Source organism: Helianthus annuus, chromosome 3, assembly GCF_002127325.2.
Source record: "Helianthus annuus cultivar XRQ/B chromosome 3, HanXRQr2.0-SUNRISE, whole genome shotgun sequence".
In the NCBI taxonomy this organism is placed as follows: domain Eukaryota; kingdom Viridiplantae; phylum Streptophyta; class Magnoliopsida; order Asterales; family Asteraceae; genus Helianthus; species Helianthus annuus.
Window position 1 is genome coordinate 109848043 of NC_035435.2, and position 20126 is coordinate 109868168.

The following is a 20126-nucleotide window of genomic DNA, read 5'->3' on the forward strand; positions in this document are numbered from 1 at the left end:
TATAGTATTTTAATGTACTATGTTTTTCTAAACAATGAATACTTTAAAAAAAGTGTTTGGCTTCTAGTTGTTAAGATGTTTTCAATTGTACAATGCAATGTCTTAAAGGTTACAGTTATAGAATAAAGTTGGCAATAATGTAAGGGAAGGTAATGGTAAAGTTTTTCTAAGTCAATACGTTGTTGGAATCTGCTATGTCCATTCGTAGATGAACGGTAATATAACATATTTGATATTACCTTGGTCGGGAGTCTTGGTCCGTAATAAGCATGTCATGGGGCAACGCCTTTGTGGCTTGTCATGGTTGTACAACTAGGTTATGCTTAGGGAGTGGCTATAATCACTCATAAGGTGAACATGACCTTAATATTATGTTATCTATGCAAAAATTGGACAAATATATTATTTGACATAGAGTATGTTCCAAGTATGTTTTTTGATACCATGTATCCTTGTGATAGTTACTTGCTATGTTTTCATGTAAAGCTATATTATGATGCAATTTAGTTTGTTAACTTACATATTAAAGATTGGCTAATGTTTTATGAAAATAGAACTCACTTAGCAAATTGATGCACGTTTGGTTAAAGTTTAGGTATATACTGAGAGCTTATAGGATGTGATTGGCTTGGAAGACAAGGCAACCCAGCTTAGACACTGGCATTGTCTATGAACGATTATGTTTGTTTTGAGGATTATCTAATTGATTTGGATGTATTGTTACGTTATGTTTGAACCTTTCTACTGCATATGAATGAATTTTTTAGTTGAAGTACTACGTTGCAATGTGTACAACCAACTGTTGAGACCTCGGGGTTTTAGCCGTTTAATGTATGAGCCAAAGCTTGATGCTCACGATGTAGTTAGTAAACTTCCATACATCTTATTGCAAGAAAAGGCTACATAAGAGCATTAATTAGTAATTAAATACATAAATAGTTATCTGATAAGATAAATTTTAAATAAAATTCGTTAATCAATTGTCCTGAATATTTTGTAATGTTTTAGCATGTAGACAAGAAAAATAGATTAAATCGAAATCAAAGGAGGAAATGTAATTATTTAGAAAAACGTGTCATAAAAGAAAGAGGTTCACAATATAAGATCATGTGTAGTGGTAGTGTGAAGTGGCGTGATCTTTGTCACTTTATGTCGAAAAACGCCCAAACACCGCCCTCGGCAGCGTGATCTTCGAATTGTGGTGTTGGCGTGATTATAAAAACGCCGATGAAATTGTGCTTTTCAAAAAAGAACGCAACGGTAATTAAAAAATTCATTTTATTATTTACATTTAACACATATATAATCCCCATTCAACCCAATTTTTAAGCACATTTCTATAATCTCTCACTCTAAATTTTTATAAAAACATACCATGTATCCATTCTGCCCCACTTTTGGAGTTCCGTCTCAGCCAACCAGCCTAAATTTGTCTCGCCAGAACACCACCCAACCACTACCAACCTTCAATTACCGAGATTGCGATCCGAATACGATGTGCTACACAACACTATTCAACATGTCCCCATAATACTTTCAACGACAACTCGGTTTTGCATCAAATATGAGCATCAACTTGGGAGTGCGTATGGTTCCCAAGACGAAGACGAGCCCGAGATCGAGACGTTACCAGAGACACAAGCCAAGCGCAAAACCAAGGCCTCTCAACGTGGAAGACGATCGCATAAAAATAAAGAGGTTGCCGCTCCTCGGGTGAAAAAGACCTAATAATCTTGGTCAAAAGACGAGGAGTTCAAGCTCACGCGGGCTTGGCTCGACATCTAGGAGGATCCCAAAATTGGTAAGTGTTATTTTTTTTAATTGTAATTATTTTTAAAAATAAAGTACACTAATATATTTTCTAATTTTTGTAGCCAACTATAAAAATTACCCATTTTTTTGGGAAAAAATTGGGCAAACTTTTTGAGCTCATGGGCAAAAGGACATATCGGGACAAGGATTCAATATCAAGCAAGTGGACCCATATAAATGGCAAATGCTATGGGTTTCAAGAGGTTTTCCGACGTCTGAAGGACAATTGGGGTAGCGGCCAAAGCGACGCGGTTATAATAACAAAAGCGTTGGAGGAGTACAACTCAACGCGTTGGACATTCACATACATGAAGTGTTGGGAGCTTCTACGTGAAAGTCCTCAGTGGGCCAACCAACCATGACGTCTAGTAGTAGGTGCAATGCAAAACGGCCCAAAACCTCCTCTTCGGTTGATCCAGAAACGCCCACTTCCCCCGAAACATCGATTTAAACAGTCCTAATAATGTCGATGCTCTAAAATCCGTGACAAATATGGACTTTAGAACTTTATTTTTTTAAGCATTCGTATGTTTTAATTCTTTTGAACGTTTTGTCATTATTTTTTAGTATTTTAATTAATGTTAATGTAATTTTTTATTTAATGAAATACTATTTGTTTTATTTTTCTAAAAAAGAAAATAAATTAAAAATAAATAAAGGGGTGTTTGGCCTAGCTTTTATTTTTTGGCTTATGCTTATATTTTAAAGTAGCTTATAGCTTATTTTCTATCATTTGATAAGCTCTTTTTAAGTGTTGGGATTAGCTTATAGCTTATTTTATATCATTTGCCCTTACATAAAGAAGCTTCTTCAAATAAGCTAAAAAACCATCTTCAAATAAGCTTCTTCAAATTAACTTATATAAGCTAATAAGCATAAATTTAAAAAGCTAAACCAAACACCAAGTTAAGCTTATTTTGTAAAAAAAAAAAAAAAAAAAAAAAAAAAAAAAAAAAAGCTATAAAAAGCTATAAGGTTTGTTAAAAAAAAAGTTAGGCCAAACACCCCCTAATTGGGTAATGATTGAATGGGGGTTATGGAACATTATACCACTATACCACTTTTTAACTTTAAGCCCTATAATGCCCCTTACTGACTGGGATGCCACGTGTTGCATAACGCTCAAGGAAGAGGTTTCATCTTCAAGCTCCACTACACATGGTCTTAGTTGCTTATATTATGCCCACGGAATCTGATTTACCAATTATTCCCTTTTAGCATCTTAAATTACGAAGTAATTTTCTATTTTACCCATCTCAAATGGCTTACACTCTTGTGTATATGGTGCTTCAAAACTTGTACATATGACAAAGAGTAAACTTTCTTTTTACTCCCTGTGGTTTGGTCGTTTTAACGATTTTGCCTCAATCCTTTAAAAATATTCATTTTCCTCCAATAGTTTACTATGTTTTTTCCATTTTGCTCCCCGCCTCTAACTCCATCCAAATTGTTTGTTAACTAAAAGCGTATTTTGGTAACTTTAAGTACAAAACTAAGGGTATTTTAATAATTTACTTGTAAAGATATTTCTATGATATACACACACATGTCTGTTATATACACACTCTCTCTCCTCTCTCTCTCTCTCTCTCTCTCTCTCTCTCTCTCTCTCTCTCTTCATGATCTATCTCTCTTCTCCACCACTAACCACCACCATCACCACCGGCCACCTCCTAAACACCCCACCGAAACCCACATCACTAGAACCCAACCACCACTTCTCTTTCTTACCACATCCAGGATTACATTATATATATTTTTTGTCAAGAAGGTGTGGACGTTTACTTATAATGTAAATTTCAAACCAATGCACCAAAAACTAGTGAGCATATTAGTTTCTCAGACAAGAGAACAACAAATAGATATGTTGTTTACATGTTGGATATACCATCAGTTGAGGGGGTTAACTATGTGGATGGCTGAACCATCACTTCTAGCACCACCTCACCGGAACCCACATCCTATAACTACCACCCTTCCCCTGCCACCGCAACCACCTGTTATGACCACTGAAACCACCTCCTACGACCACCAAAACCACCCAACCCCCACCACACTTTGTTTCTTCTCTCTCTTTCTCTCACTCATGATGGTCGTCCTCACTGCCCCTCAAGGCCCTCACCACTCACCAACATGCTTAGATCTGAAAAGGGATTCGATTTTGCACCATATCAGAAAAGTGAAACCCTCCTTCGTTTGTAGATCTGAACAAGAAACACAATGAAGTCCTATACTCATGTTATCAGGAAGTCACCAGATCTATTCATCTTCACTGTCACACCCCAACCGATGGCGGAAACATCGGGGCGCGGCACTGAGCTAAACAGATTGTCCAAGAGAAATCCATAACAACTAATATTACCGAATATTTAACGTTAAGTCCCATACCAAAACATATCCAGCAAAATAATTATTACAGACATAATATCTCAAAAACAAATAAACTGTTCCAACAACTCAGATTTAAATTGTTCGTTTCTAGACTCTTCCTACTTGATTCCACATAGCAGATAAAGCACAGCATCCTAAGCACCTGTCACATATGTTAAAATAAAGGTCAATACACATAGTGTAAAGGTGAGCATACAAGTTGATAATAGTAATAGAGTTCGAAATAGTTTACGCATAACCAGCATGTAACATGTATAAAGTGAAGGCAAGTAGGTTATCGACAGAGAAATATACACAGACGTGACTGCGAGTTGTAGAATGTGCAACACATATCCCCACTGGGACACATGAAGTAAAGCCCTTAACAACCCCCGTCCACGATAGGTGCTGAGTCCAAACTATAGTACTATCGTTGCTAAGGTGTCAGGCAACAATCACCGTGTTAACATAACATACAAGCATTCATTGAATAACACGTAGCATGCAATAGTGGTCAGCGTATAAATAGTGTTTGCGATGTGTGTCGATTGTGATTTAGCATAAGTAACGTGTGTAACACCTAAAAGTGCGTAAAGCAAAAGGGGATCGAGTATACTCACAGATTGTGTTTAACAAGTAAACACTCTCTTGGATTGAAGGGAGCGCTGAGAGAGATTAGCCTGAACAGTTAACGACAGCATAAACGATGAGTGGCGCGTTAGACGGTGCAAAAGTGGTAAGTGTCGGATGGTAATCCGATCGGATGGCCAGTCGATCGGATGTCAATCCGTTCGGATGGTCATCCGATCGGATGGCCATTCAATTGGATTGACATCTTGTTTGGTAAGGATGGGTTTGTGTATAATGGCTTTGAAATTTTCGTTGTAGCATTTTGAAAACAGAGAAGTATCTCTACCCTTCAGGTCGTCGATCGAACGGTTGTTCGATCGGGTAGCGATCCGATTGGTAAGACACTTAGTGAGAACAAGTTCACGGCAGGATTGTCACTCAATCGGATAGCAATCCGATCGGGTGGCAATCCGTTAGTTACTGATGAATTTTGAAGGTGAAAAAGATGAAGGAGTGCGTGTAGATCATGGAAGTACAAGATTTAGGTTGAAAACTTACAAGAATCGCGAGAAATCGAGAGAAAAGAGTGCTTGAGCGAGCTGGTCGAGTGGAGGAGCTGTCACATCACTAATGATGTGACAGGAGGGTATTTATAGGGTTTCCAAAGAAGGAAAGTGCACATGGATCGGATTGGTCACCGATCGGATGGCAACTCGATCAGATGGAAATCCGATCGGATGGCAATCCGATCTGATGGCAATCCGATCGGTTGGCCACTTGATCGGTTGGCCACTCGATCCTGGTGTCCGGCATGTTGAGTTTCATCGTTTTGATTCGCGTGTTGAGCGTTGCGATGCGTTTCGATGCGATAGATTAATAATAAACGCACAAATACTATATCTAACATACAATCATCATAAATAACTGGCATTTAGCGTTTGCGATTCGATTGCGATAAAGTTGTGATGGCGTTTCGATTAATCACCACAAACATAAACATAATTTAACATGCACAAGTAACATATAAATAGCACACACACGTAAAACAATATCCAGAACGCATAATTCGGGTCACGAATGCAATTGCGATGCGATAAGCGATAAAGTGGTAAAACATGCGATAAATAGCGATTAAACCTCTATCAGTAATAGATACTCCACATAATACAACTAAGGTAAATAAAATAAAAGGTTCAATTACAAGTCAAAGAAGTCAAAACACGAATTGAGCAAGAGTGGCAGATTGCAATTAGCAATCTTTTCTTCCTTTGACTTCATTCTTGACTTTGACTTTGACTTTTGTAACACGGGGTGTTACAGCCTCCCCTAGTTATGGGAATTTCGTCCCGAAATTAGGCTTTAGCTGCAACAAACAACTGTGGGTACTTCGCTTTCATGTCACTTTCGAGTTCCTAAGTGAACTCTGCGCCGCATTTGCCTTCGCAGCGGACCTTCACTATGGGAATGCGTGAGCGCCTGAGCTGCTTGGTTTCTGGGTCCATGATCTCGACATGCTTCTCCACGAAGTGTAATGTTTTGTCCACTTGGAGATCCTCCAGTGGAACTTGTAAATCATGCTCAGCCAGACACTTTCTGAGGTACGAAACGTGGAAGGTCGGGTGGACGTTGCTAAGTTCCTCCGGTAGTTCGAGTCTGTAGGCCACCTTGCCGATCCTTTCCAGAATCTTAAAGGGTCCAACATATCGAGGCGCGATCTTTCCTTTCTTGCCGAATCTGACCACACCCTTCCAATGTGATACCTTTAGGAGTACGTGATCGCCAATGTCAAATTCAAGGGGCTTGCGTTGTCTATCGGCGTAACTTTTCTGACGACTCCGAGCTTTCAGCAAATTGTCTCGAATTTGGAGGATTTTGTCAGTCGTTTCTTGCAGTAGCTCAGGACCGGTTATTTGCGAGTCACCGATCTCGTGCCATACAATAGGCGATCGACATTTTCTTCCGTATAATGCCTCAAACGATGCCATTTGAATGCTGGACTGATAACTGTTACTGTACGAGAATTCGACTAAAGGTAAGTATGCATCCCAATTACCACCGAAATCTATGACACACGAACGGAGCTTGTCTTCAAGGGTACGAATCGTTCTTTCAGTCTGACCGTCGGTTTGGGGATGGAAAGCGGTACTTAGATTAAGTGTAGTACCGAGAGCAGATTGAAACGTTTCCCAGAGACGCGAGGTAAACCGACCGTCGTGGTCAGAGATGATGTCGCGAGGCGTCCCATGTCGACAAATGATCTCATTTGTGTATATTCGGGCTAATTTTTCTACCTTGTTGTCTTCTCGTATCGGCAGAAAATTAGCAGATTTAGTCAAGCGGTCAACGACAACCCAGATGCTGTCGTGACTTGATGGCGTGCACGGAAGCTTCGTGATAAAGTCCATAACTATACTCTCCCATTTCCACATAGGGATCTCGGGTTGGACGTGTAAGCCAGAGGGTCTTTGATGCGCGGCCTTGACTTTCGAGCAAGTCAGGCACTTCGAAACATATAGAGCGATATCTTTCTTCATGCCCGGCCACCAGTACTTCTAGCGAAGGTCCTGGTACATTTTATCGGCACCAGGATGAATAGAATATCGAGACTTGTGGGCTTCATCCATCAGAATCTGTCGTAAATCGGTTCGCTTAGGGATCCAAATTCGGTCCAGATAATGGAATATCCCGTTCCACTTATTTACTAGCTGGGCTCCATCGTTGAGAATTCTTTCCTTCTTCAAAGTGCGTTCGGTAAAACAAGCATGTTGGGCTTCGCGGATAATGGTTTCGAGATGATGCGGGCGTGAACATTACGAACACTATGCAAGTAGCTTCGCCTGTTGAGGGCGTCGGCAACGACATTTGCTTTGCCAGGATGGTAACGAATCTCACAATCGTAATCGTTGAGAAGTGCTACCCATCGGCGTTGACGCATATTCAGTTCTTTTTGGCTGAAGATGTGTTGTAGACTCCTATGGTCGGTGAAGACCGTACACTTGGTACCATAAAGGTAGTGTCGCCAAATCTTCAACGCAAAAACAACTACGCCTAGCTCGAGGTCGTAGGTTGTATAGTTCTTCTCGTGGATCTTGAGCTGACGAGACGCGTAATCGATAAACTTGTCCCGTTTCATGAGAACACAACCAAGACCAAGGTTCGAGGCATCACAATAGACAACAAAGTCATCGTTTCCGTCGGGTAAAGTAAGGACGGGAGCATTGCAGAGCATATGCTTGAGGGTTTGAAAGGCAGTCTCTTGTCCAGTTCCCCAAACAAAAGGCTTGTCTTTATGCGTGAGAGAAGTAAGCGGCACGGCGATTTTTGAGAATCCTTCGATAAAACGACGATAATAGCGCGCTAGTCCGAGAAAAGAACAGACCTCAGACGGGTTCTTAGGTGTAACCCAACTCTTAAAAGCTTCGATCTTCACGGGGTCGACGTGAATACCTTGACTATTGACAATATGACCGAGGAATTGAACCTCCTCCAGCCAAAATTCACACTTGGAGAACTTGGCATAGAGTCGATTCCCTTGCAGTAGCTCGAGAACCAAACGTAGATGTTGCGCGTGTTCGGTTTTTGACTTGGAATAGAAAAGGATATCATCGATGAACACGATGACGAAACGGTCAAGAAATGGTTTATACACACGATTCATCAGATCCATAAAAACCGCGGGTGCATTGGTTAAACCAAAAGGCATAACAACGAACTCATAATGGCTGTAACGGGTGCGAAAAGTGGTTTTGGGTATATCCTCCTCTTGAATGCATAACTGGTGATAGCCTGAGCGTAGATCGATCTTCGAGAAACACGTAGCACCTTGTAACTGGTCAAACAAATCATCGATACGAGGCAGGGGATAGCGATTCTTGATCGTCAACTTATTCAACTCCCTATAGTCGATGCACATCCGGAACGACCCATCCTTCCTTTTGACGAAAAGGACTGGTGCGCCCCATGGAGAGGTGCTAGGGTTAATGAAACCTTTATCAAGCAATTCCTAAAGTTGACTCGAGAGTTCGCGCATTTTGGACGGAGCGAGTCGATAAGGAGCTTTAGCAACAGGATTGGCTCCAGGAATGAGGTCGATACGGAAGTCGATATCACGACTTGGAGGTAACCCGGGTAACTCATCAGGAAACACGCTAGGGAATTCACAAACCACGGGAACATCGTTCACTCCTGAATTACCTTTCTTTTCCTTCTCCGCTACTACAATGTTAGCCAAGAAAGCCCTGTATTCCTTGCGGAGATACTTTTTAGCTTGGACACATGACATGAGCTTGAGACCTTTCGAAGGAGTCTCGCCATACACACAGAGTTGATCACCGTTAGCGAGCGAAAAGCGAATCATCTTATCAAAACAAACAACTTCAGCATGATTCTCACGAAGAAAATCCATGCCTACTATGACGTCAAAACTACCGAGCTGCATCGGAATAAGGTCGATAGGAAAGACGTGATTGTTGAGTTCGAGAGTACAATCACGAAGAACAGAATTGACAGCGACGGTTCTTCCGGTGGCAACTTCAACATCGAATGTCGAGGGGAGATGGGCGCGCTTACGATTAAGGAGCTTTTCGAATTCAAATGACATAAAACAGTTATCGGCTCCAGTATCAAACAAACACGAAGCATAAATACCATTCACAAGGAACGTACCGTTGACCACGTTGTTATCGGCTTGAGCTTGGCGGACATTGATGTTGAAAGTGCGTCTGCGGGCTGCTGGCTGCCGCTGCTGCTGTTGCTGCTGGGGCTGCTGCTGTTGTGGCTCTTGCTTCACCACTCGATTGGGGCACATGTTTGCGAAGTGGTTGGGATCACCACACGCAAAGCAAGCTCTAGCATGGATCGCGGGTGCAGGAGCCGCTTGCTGGCCTTGAGGAGCAGGAAGTAGAGCTTGTTGAGCAGGAGCTTGGCCTTGTGTTGGAGCTAGAGCTTGACGTGGAGCAGTACAACAGTTGGCGGTGAAGTGGTCGTACATGTTGCAATGCACACAGTATCTGCGGGCGATTCCCACTGGGTGGTGATTGGTACAAGTAGGGCAAGCCGAGTGAGGACCAGTGTATGCACGCTTGGTCGGCGGTGCGTTGGTAACCGGTGCCGCTACTTGGCGGTGTTGAGGCTGCGGTTGAGCTGGAACTGATTGGAGCGGGGCAGCAGTGGTGACAACACAATTTTTGCTACTGTTGTCGTTGTTCTTTCTCTTGCGACGAGAGGACTTTGAAGACTGCGGAGTGGCGGCGGTTTCATTGGTTGCGACAGTGGTAGCTTGATGCAGATTCTTGGAGGCTTTGTCCCAGTAACCAAACTTGACTGGCTTGTCGTTGATCTCAGCAGCGAGTAAGAAGGTTTCCTCAATCGTTGTTGTCTTGGCAGCTTGAACGAAATCAGCCACGCAATCCGGAAGAGCACGGATATACTTTTTGATGGTGATTTCGGGTGTAGTAACTTGGCTAGGACAGATTATACTTAACTGCTTGAAGCGAGCAGTCAAACCAGCATTGTCTCCATATTTCTGCTTGATATGCCAGAATTTGTCCTCCAGCTTTTGGCACTCGTGGGGAGGGCAGAACTCTTGCATCATGACGTCCTTCAACTCATCCCACGTCAGCCCATAAGCCGCATCATTTCCGCGTTTGTTTCTCTCGGTCGTCCACCAATCTAGAGCTCGGGATTGGAAGACGCCACTTGCGTTAAGAGTACAGAGATTATCAGAACAGCCACTCTGGCGCAGGGTGACCTCGATCGAATCAAACCATTGGAACATGGTCGTAGGCCCATCTTCACCGGTAAACTCTTTCGGACCGCAGACTTTGAACTGTTTGAAGCTAAAAGCAGACTTTGGCGAATCAGTCCTGGACTCTTCAGAAGACTTGCTAGCGTTTTCATTCAGCTCGCTAACAATTTGCGGGATAACTTTCGTTATCTGCTTAGCGACCAAAGAAGCGATACGCTTGTCTTCGTTGTTGCGACGGGTGGAGCGAGCAGTGTGAGATCCAAATGATGACATTGTCTGCAACAGACATCGCCACGGGACTCAAACACAATTTCGATTAAGTCGAGTATAACCTAATGGGTTTCTTCCAAAGCTACTTTATATAAAGCACAGGAACACATCAACCACGTAAACACATAATCACATAACATATAAGCACGTAGAAACACGTAAGCACGTAAAGCACAGAAGCACATGAGACAGTCAGAACACAGAAACCTATCATTCAAGTTCGCGCGTTCGAGAATAGCGATTGCGATTAGCGAGCATACAGTGAGTAGTATAGCATAATCGGTAACATAACATGCGATCATCCACAAGTAGCAACCATTTGTTAGCGATTTGAGATGTAGGTGCAGGGCTATTCGTGTGTGTCTATCGAAGTGAGAGCGAAAAGCGAACAATTCACCAAAATCGTAACATATAAACAGGTAAAACCACATAAAACAAATAAAATTTCACATAAAACGACAAATATCAGAGTCAGCAGTTGCGGGCTCAGAATCGAAACACATAAAATTAGCGATTGCGAGCTTGAAATCGAATATATATTGTCTAAGGCTGGATAGACGTCGACTACCCAAAGTGATTCGACTATTCTCAAGGACTTTTGGTACGCACTTTGGCTTTCGGGACTATGCTCTCGCTTCGATTTGGGCGAACGGCACACATCCTTCCAGCTACAGCGCAACTTCAAGCCATTGGAGTCCGTCGAGACTTTGGTGGGAGTTTTATAAAACCGAAATAAGAACGGAACAAATCGTCAAGGTTCGGGTTTCACCCCTAACTTAACTGCTTGGTTCTCGTTTTGATAAAAATAGAGAAGAAAATATGCGTTAAAGTACGGATTTCACTCCTGATTCAACGCTATTTCTCCTGTTTATAGATAAAATGCGGGTCGAACAGGCGATTTAGTCGAGAGTTTGCGGTTTTCACACCTAATCTCGACCTAGTCACTCGTTCATTTTCGAAAAAAATAGTGTGCGGTGATAGTGTAGTGTAAGCGAGAATAGCGAGCGAGAAATAGCAAGTAAGCTCGTACAAAACCCCTAAAGGGTATGCACAAGTCGGTATGTTGGTACTTAGACTATAGACTAGGTCGTTTCTAAGACATCGACCCAGACTAGGTCGAGTCTTGCCTAATTCCCTATACTTATGGCTCTTATACCAATCTTTCACACCCCAACTGATGGCGGAAACATCGGGGCGCGGCACTGAGCGAAACAGATTGTCCAAGAGAAATCCATAACAACTAATATTACTGAATATTTAACGTTAAGTCCCATACCAAAACATATCCAGCAAAATAATTATTACAGACATAATATCTCAAAAACAAATAAACTGATCCAACAACTCAGATTTAAATTGTTCGTTTCTAGACTCTTCCTACTTGATTCCACATAGCAGATAAAGCACAGCGTCCTAAGCACCTGTCACATACGTTAAAATAAAGGTCAATACACATAGTGTAAAGGTGAGCATACAAGTTGATAATAGTAATAGAGTTCGAAATAGTTTATGCATAACCAGCATGTAACATGTATAAAGTGAAGGCAAGTAGGTTATCGACAGAGAAATATACACAGACGTGACTGCAAGTTGTAGAATGCGTAACACATATTCCCACTGGGACACGTGAAGTAAAGCCCTCAACAACCCCTGTCCACAACAGGTGCTGAGTCCAAACTATAGTACTATCGTTGCTAAGGTGTCAGGCAACAATCACCGTGTTAACATAACATACAAGCATTCATCGAATAACACGTAGCATGCAATAGTGGTCAGCGTATAAATAGTGTTTCAGTTGTGTGTCGATTGTGATTTAGCATAAGTAACGTGTGTAACACCCAAAAGTGCATAAAGCAAAAAGGGATCGAGTATACTCACGGATTGTGTTTAACAAGTAAACACTCTTTTGGATTGAAGGGAGCGCTGAGAGAGATTATCCTGAACAGTTAATGATAGCATAAACGATGAGCGGCGCGTTAGACGGTGCAAAAGTGGTAAGTGTCGGATGATAATCCGATCGGATGGCCAGTCGATCGGATGTCAATCCGTTCGGATGGTCATCCGATCGGATGGCCATTCGATTGGATTGACATCTTGTTTGGTAAGGATGGGTTTGTGTATGATGGCTTTGAAGTTTTCGTTGTAGCATTTTGAAAACAGAGAAGTATCTCTACCCTTCAGGTCATCGATCAAACGGTTGTTCGATTGGGTAGCAATCCGCTTGGTAGGACACTTAGTGAGAACAAGTTCACAGCAAGATTGTCACTCGATCGGATAGCGATCCGATCGGGTGGCAATCCGTTAGTTACTGATGATCTTTGAAAATTATGAAAATGATTAAGTATCGAAGTTCCAAATGTCACATGGTCGGATGGTCGTTCGATCGGATGGCTATCCGATCGGACGGTAATCCGTTCGACGTTCAGATCCTTGAAAAGTTGATACAAAAGTTTAAGTGTGGAACCAAGTGTAAGCCGATCGGATGGCTGTTCGATCGGATGGCAATCCGATCGGACGGCAATCCGTCCCAACGACCTGATCATCTTTGACACTTGATTGTTTTGAAAGTTTTGCAGTTTTGATCGAGATGGTGTGATAACGTGCTAAACAACAGAAACCCCATCAAGACCCAAGTGATCCGGTCGAACAGGAATCACCCTAGTTTGATCAGTCAACTATTCGAGACGGCGGTTCATGCTTAATCCGAAATCAGTTGTCTCTTTGATAGAAACCAGATCTTGAACCAACACATCACTAAGGAGGAGTAGAAGATCAAAACGAGCTCCGATTCTATCGGTTTTGAGTGCATTGAGTGTAAAAGAGTTGAAAGAAAGTTGGAAAACTATCTTTCAATCCTTTTAACCATGAATATATATAGATCTTTGTGAAAACATTGTTAATCTTGTGGAAATCCTTCAGATCTGAGTTGTTCTTGGTGGAATGAGGCCAAAGCTTGAAGTTCATAAGAACTCCATGATGACATCACCCTAGAACACCTCAAACCCACTGATTTCACAGTTAAAAGTTAAGATTCAAAGGTGAAAAAGATGAAGGAGTGCGTGCAGATCATGGAAGTACAAGATTTAGATTGAAAACTTACAAGAATCGTGAGAAATCGAGATAAAAGAGTGCTTGAGCGAGCTGGTCGAGTGGAGGAGCTGTCACATCACTAATGATGTGAGAGGAGGGTATTTATAGGGTTTCCAAAAGAAGAAAGTGCACATGGATCGGATTGATCACCGATCGGATGGCAATCCGATCGGATGGCCACTCGATCGGTTGGCCACTCGATCCTGGTGTCCGGCGTGTTGAGTTTCGTCGTTTCGATTCGCATGTTGAGCGTTACGATGCGTTTCGATGCGGTAGATTAATAATAAACGCACAAATACTATATCTAACATACAATCATCATAAATAACTGGCGTTTAGCGTTTGCGATTCGATTGCGATAGAGTTTCGATGGCGTTTCGATTAATCACCACAAACATAAACATAATTTAACATGCACAAGTAACATATAAATAGCACACACACGTAAAACAATATCCAGAACGCATAGTTTGGGTTGCGAATGCGATTGTGATGCGATAAGCGATAAAGCGGTCAAACATGCGATAAATAGCGATTAAACCTCGATCAGTAATAGATACTCCACATAATACAACTAAGGTAAATAAAATAAAAGGTTCTATTACAAGTCAAAGAAGTCAAAACAGGAATTGAGCAAGGAGTGGCAGATCGCAATTAGTAATCTTTTCTTTCTTTGACCTTAATCTTGACTTTGACTTTGACTTTCGTAACACGGGGTGTTACATTCACTCCACATATCTTTGTGTGTGTGTGTGTCATTGAATCGATTTGGAACCGGTGATGAGAGTGATGAGTTGATTAGGGCTTCAATTTTGGAGAAGGTGGTGGCCGGTGATGGTGTCAAGATGGTGGTCAACGATGGTGTCTGGTGGTTTGAAGAGAGAGAGAAATTAGAGGGGTTTGAGATGAGAGAGAGAATATTTAGGTTTTTAAATATAAAAATAAAATACAATAAATCTGATATATATATATATATATATATATATATATGTACATACATTATATATATATATATACATACACATATACATAATATGTAATTAATTATTTATATATATATATATTAGGATCATGTGAGAAGCACTAGCCTAATTGAGAAACTTAAGAAGCATTCTGGATCACACATTTTCCCTAAGCTTTTCGTAATATACACATATGTATAGTTTAAAATTGACTATATACATATGTGTATAATTCAAGATTTGACAATATACACATATATATATATATATAGTCAATTATAAACTATACATATGTGTGTATTACAAAAACCTTAGGAAAATTTGTGGTCCAGAATGCTTCTCAAGTTTCTCAAATGCTTCTCAAAACGACCAAACCACAGGGAGCAAAACGGAAGTTTACTCTATGACAAAATTACATTTCTGTCCACTGAAATGCTTTATATAGTAATAAGAGATATTGGCCTCTAATAATCCCTACTAGACATCATTGGCCATTGGCAGCCTCACCTTTTTTTATTCCTCCTGACAGTCCCACCTTTCAACTATTTTTCCTCCACCGGTCCTCGGTTAAAAAAACTTAACTCCGTTAAGTTTTTTTCCGAATTACAAACTGACGTCTTAGGGCTTTTGATCAGAACGAGGATACAAGTCTATTGATGTAAAACTTACCTCGAAACGTTGCTCCAAACAACTTGATTTTTGTTAATTGGAAGTTTAAACACCCGAATTGAAGCACCGTTTTCGTTGTTTGGAGCACAATTTCAAGGTAAGTTTTACATAATTCGACTCGTATCATCGTTCTGATCAAGAGCCCGAAGACGTTAGTTTGTAATTTGAAATAAAACTTAACTCCATTAAGTTTTTTTAACTGAGGACCGGTGGAGGAAAAATAATTGAAAGATGGGATTGTCAATGATGCCTAGTATAAATTATTAGAGGCAAATATCCCTACTAATAATAATAGAGATATAGACTAGCTTCACCAAATCAATATATGATATTGCCACAATACTATAAATATTAGTTTATATGGGTTCGGATATAATAACAAGTTTATTTGGGTAGGAAGTCTAAAAAGTAATCTTGGCTATCTATTTATTTAATCAAGGGCTAAGATTAATGAGTGAAATTGAAGCAAAAAAAGAGGCGCGTGGGTTTGTCTGGGGGCATTCTAGTCAATTCAAGACAATGGTTTCTCTCTCCTTCAATTCCCCCCCCCCATTTTTTAAACGTTAATAACTCTTTCATACAACATTATTTATTTATAAAAATTGCACCAAAAAACGAGCGTTTTTTATCTTTAAAACGAGTATACTATTGCTGTATTTTTAAAAAAATTTCGAAAACCCAGTTGCGTAAAACGCAATAGACAAAAAGCGTTAAAAATGACTTTTTTTCTAAAACGCAACGGAAAAAAAAAGCACAAACAAATGTCTTATTTCTAAAACGCAATGGCCAGAAAACACAAAGAAATGTCTTTTTCCTAAAACGCAATGGCCTAAAAATACTTCAAAATGTGTTTTTCTAAAACGCAATGGACCAAAAAACAAATAAAAATATCTTTTTTTTTCTAAAACGCAATAGCCTAAATACACAAAAGAAAGTGTTCTTTCTAAAACGCATTGGACTAAAAACACATAAAAATGTGTTTTACCTAAAACGCAATAGACTAAAAATACTTCAAAATGTGTTTTTCTAAAACGCAATGGACTAAAAAACACACAAAAATGTTTTTTTCTAAAACGCAATGGCCTAAAAACACAAAAGAAAGTGTTCTTTCTAAAACGCAATAGACTAAAAACACATAAAAATGTGTTTTACCTAAAACGCTAAGTGGATTGATCAACTATCCGAATTCTAAAGAAAAATCATTATTTATAATCCAAGACCATACATATGGATTAAAACCACTTCAAAATGTGTTTTTCTAAAACCCATTGAACCTAAAAACACATTAAAATGTTTTTTCCTAAAACGCAATAGATAAAAACACAAAAGAAAGTGTTTTTTTTTTAAACGCAATGGATTAAAAACACATAAAATGTGTTTTACCTAAAACGCAATGGACTAAACCAATGAACTGGGCGTTTTATAAAACAAATTAAAAAACACAATGACTTGATTCAACACAATGAACTTCAGTATTACAACTTAAAACGCATGAACCAGCAAAACATAATCAAAAATGTTGGAAACCAATGTTTCACCCTAAAATATGAAGATAATAATCATAAGAGTAAATTGTCATTTTAGTCCCTGAGTTTTGTCTAAATTTACCATTTTAGTTCAAATAGTTTTTTTTTTCCTCTGGGTCCTTAACTTTTCCCTTTTGTTGCCATTTTGATCACATACACTAACTCCATCCAAAAACTCCATCTTTAACCAGGGGTATTTTGAGGATTTTCATTTTAAATGTTTTCAATTGCCATTTTGATCCAATTTCAAAAAATCAAAAAAATTCCAAAAATTCCAAAAAATTCTAAAAAATAATAAAAATTCTAAAAAATCATAAAAATTCTAAAAAATTCTAAAAAAGTACAAAAAATCTGTTTCAGCGCGAACCGTTTCGAACCCGAACCATTTCGAGCTGAACCGTTTCGACGCGAACTGTTTCGACCCGTACCGTTTCGACCCGAACCGTTTCGAGCTGAGCCGTTTCGACGCGAACCGTTTCGACCTGTACCGTTTCGAGCCGAACCGTTTCGACGCGAACCGTTTCGACGCGAACCGTTTCGACCCGTACCGTTTCGACGCGAACCGTTTCGAGCTGAACCGTTTCGAGCTGAACCGGTTCGGCTCGAAACGGTTCAGCTCGAAACGGTTCAGCTCAAAACGGTTCGCGTCGAAACGATTCAGCTCGAAACGGTACGGGTCGAAACGGTTCACGTCGAAACAGTTCAGCTCGAAACGGTTCGGGTCGAAACAGTTCGCGTTGAAACAGTTCGCGTTGAAACGGTTCGGCTCGAAACGGTTCGGCTCGAAACGGTTCGACTTGAAACAGTTCGGCTCGAAACGGTTCAGTTCGAAACGGTTCAGCTCGAAACGGTTCGCGTCGAAACGGTTCAGCTCGAAACGGTACGTGTCGAAACGGTTCGCGTCGAAACGATTCAGCTCGAAACGGTTCGGGTCGAAACGGTACGGGTCGAAACGGTTCAGCTCGAAACGGTTCAGCTCGAAACGGTTCGCGTCGAAACGGTTCAGCTCGAAACGGTACGGGTCGAAACGGTTCGCGTCGAAACGGTTCGCGTTGAAACGGTTCAGCTCGAAATTTTTTGGAATTTTTTAGATTTTTTCGGGTCGAAACGGTTCGCGTTGAAATGGTGTCAGTTTAGAATTTTTATGATTTTTTGGAATTTTTTTGATTTTTTGGAATTGGATCAAAATGGCAATTGAAAACATTTAAAATGAAAATCCCTAAAATACCTCTGGTTAAAGATGGAGTTTTTGGATGGAGTTAGTGTATGTAATTAAAATGGCAACAAAAGGGAAAAGTCAGGGACCCGGAGACAAAAAAAACTATATGGACTAAAATGGTAAATTTGGACAAAACTCGGGGACTAAAATAGCAATTTACTCTAATCATAATCACTTCTCTTCATCCAAAATCTCAAAAAATAATCTATCCACCAATGAGCAATCACATTTTTATGAAAAAAAAGTCAAAATATTTAATCTTTTCAATAGTACATTAAACCACTAGAAACACTGTATACTCGTAATTAAAAAACGTAAAACGCAATTTACTTCTCCTCAAAACTGTCGCACCCTTTGATTCAACCAGGGTGAGACATGTGCACATTCCAACAAACCCTCTAATATCTTCTGTGAGTTTGACCAAAAACAATAATAATGCTACGATACTAATAATAAGGGGACTAGGGGTGGTTCACTAGTGATGGAATTCCATCACTCCCACTATCTAATCAAGTAATGCCATGTCATCAATCAAATTTCCATCACTAGTGACAGAAATGTAGGAGGGGTGGAATCACTAGTGATGGAATTCTATCACTCCCTCCCAATTTTTTTAATTTTTTATTTTAAATTAGAAATTAACAATAAAACACTAAAATTAAAAATTTCATTAATTTTAAAACATACTACTTCAATTTCACATACTAGAAACATACAATTTGTAAAAAAAAAAAAAAAAAAAAAAAAAAAAAAAAAAAAACCCTACTCCTCGAATTTAACATACTAGGAACATACAATTTTAAAAAAAAAAACCTACTCCTCGTCCGAATCCGGAAACTCCAAACCTAGAGAACCTACTAGTTCGATTAAATCGAATCTCAACCGAAAGTGAGTTTCTTCGTTACGCAATTGTAAATTGATATCTTGTGGAACTTGAACTTGTGTAGGAGGATCCGGTACCCAATCCGGGGATATTGCACGTCCGTCGTGTTTGATCAACATATTGTGCAATATGATACACGCATACACTATGCTATGTATTGCTTTCTTGGTCATGGAACGAACCGGTCGGTGTAGTATACCCCATCTACCCTTTAAAACACCAAATGCCCTCTCAACATCTTTTCTTGCCGATTCTTGCAATTTTTTGAACGCCTTTTCTTTAGCCTCGACGGGAAATGAAGGAGCTTTCACAAAAACAGACCAAGACGGGTAGATACCATCCACAAGATAAAAGCCTCGTCTGTAATGTCGACCGTTAACATAGAAAGGAGAGGAAGGTGCGGTACCATCCGTTACGCTTTGGAACAACGGCGACGTGTGCAACACATTGATGTCGTTGTTTGAACCTGGGACACCGAAATACGAATGCCAAATCCATAAATCATTCGACGCCACCGCTTCTAGTATGATGGTTGGTCTTTTGATGTCTCCCCTCACATACGCCCCTTGCAACTCTCTTGGACAATTTTTCCACTCGATATGTGTACAATCAATGCTACCGAGCATCCCGGGAAAATGCCATCTAGCCTCGTGTGCGGCGTAAATACGTGAGATGTCGTGGCTCGTCGGTTTACGTAAAAACTCGTTAGAATACAACTTAATGACCGCATTGCAAAAAAATTGCAAACATTCACGTGAAGTTCTTTCAGACATAGCTAGGTATTCATCATATTGATCGGGTGGGTTACCTGTCGCTAGTTGGCGAATGGCGGACGTGCATTTTTGTATCGGCGTGAAACTTGGTTTGCCCCTCGCATCGTAACCTTCTTGAAACCATCCCTCGCTTGCCTCGATGTCTCCAACAATCTTTAAAAATAATTCTTTGGGTAAACGAAACCGATCTCTAAACGTTTCGGCATTGTATAGCGGGTTTTCCACAAAATAATCGT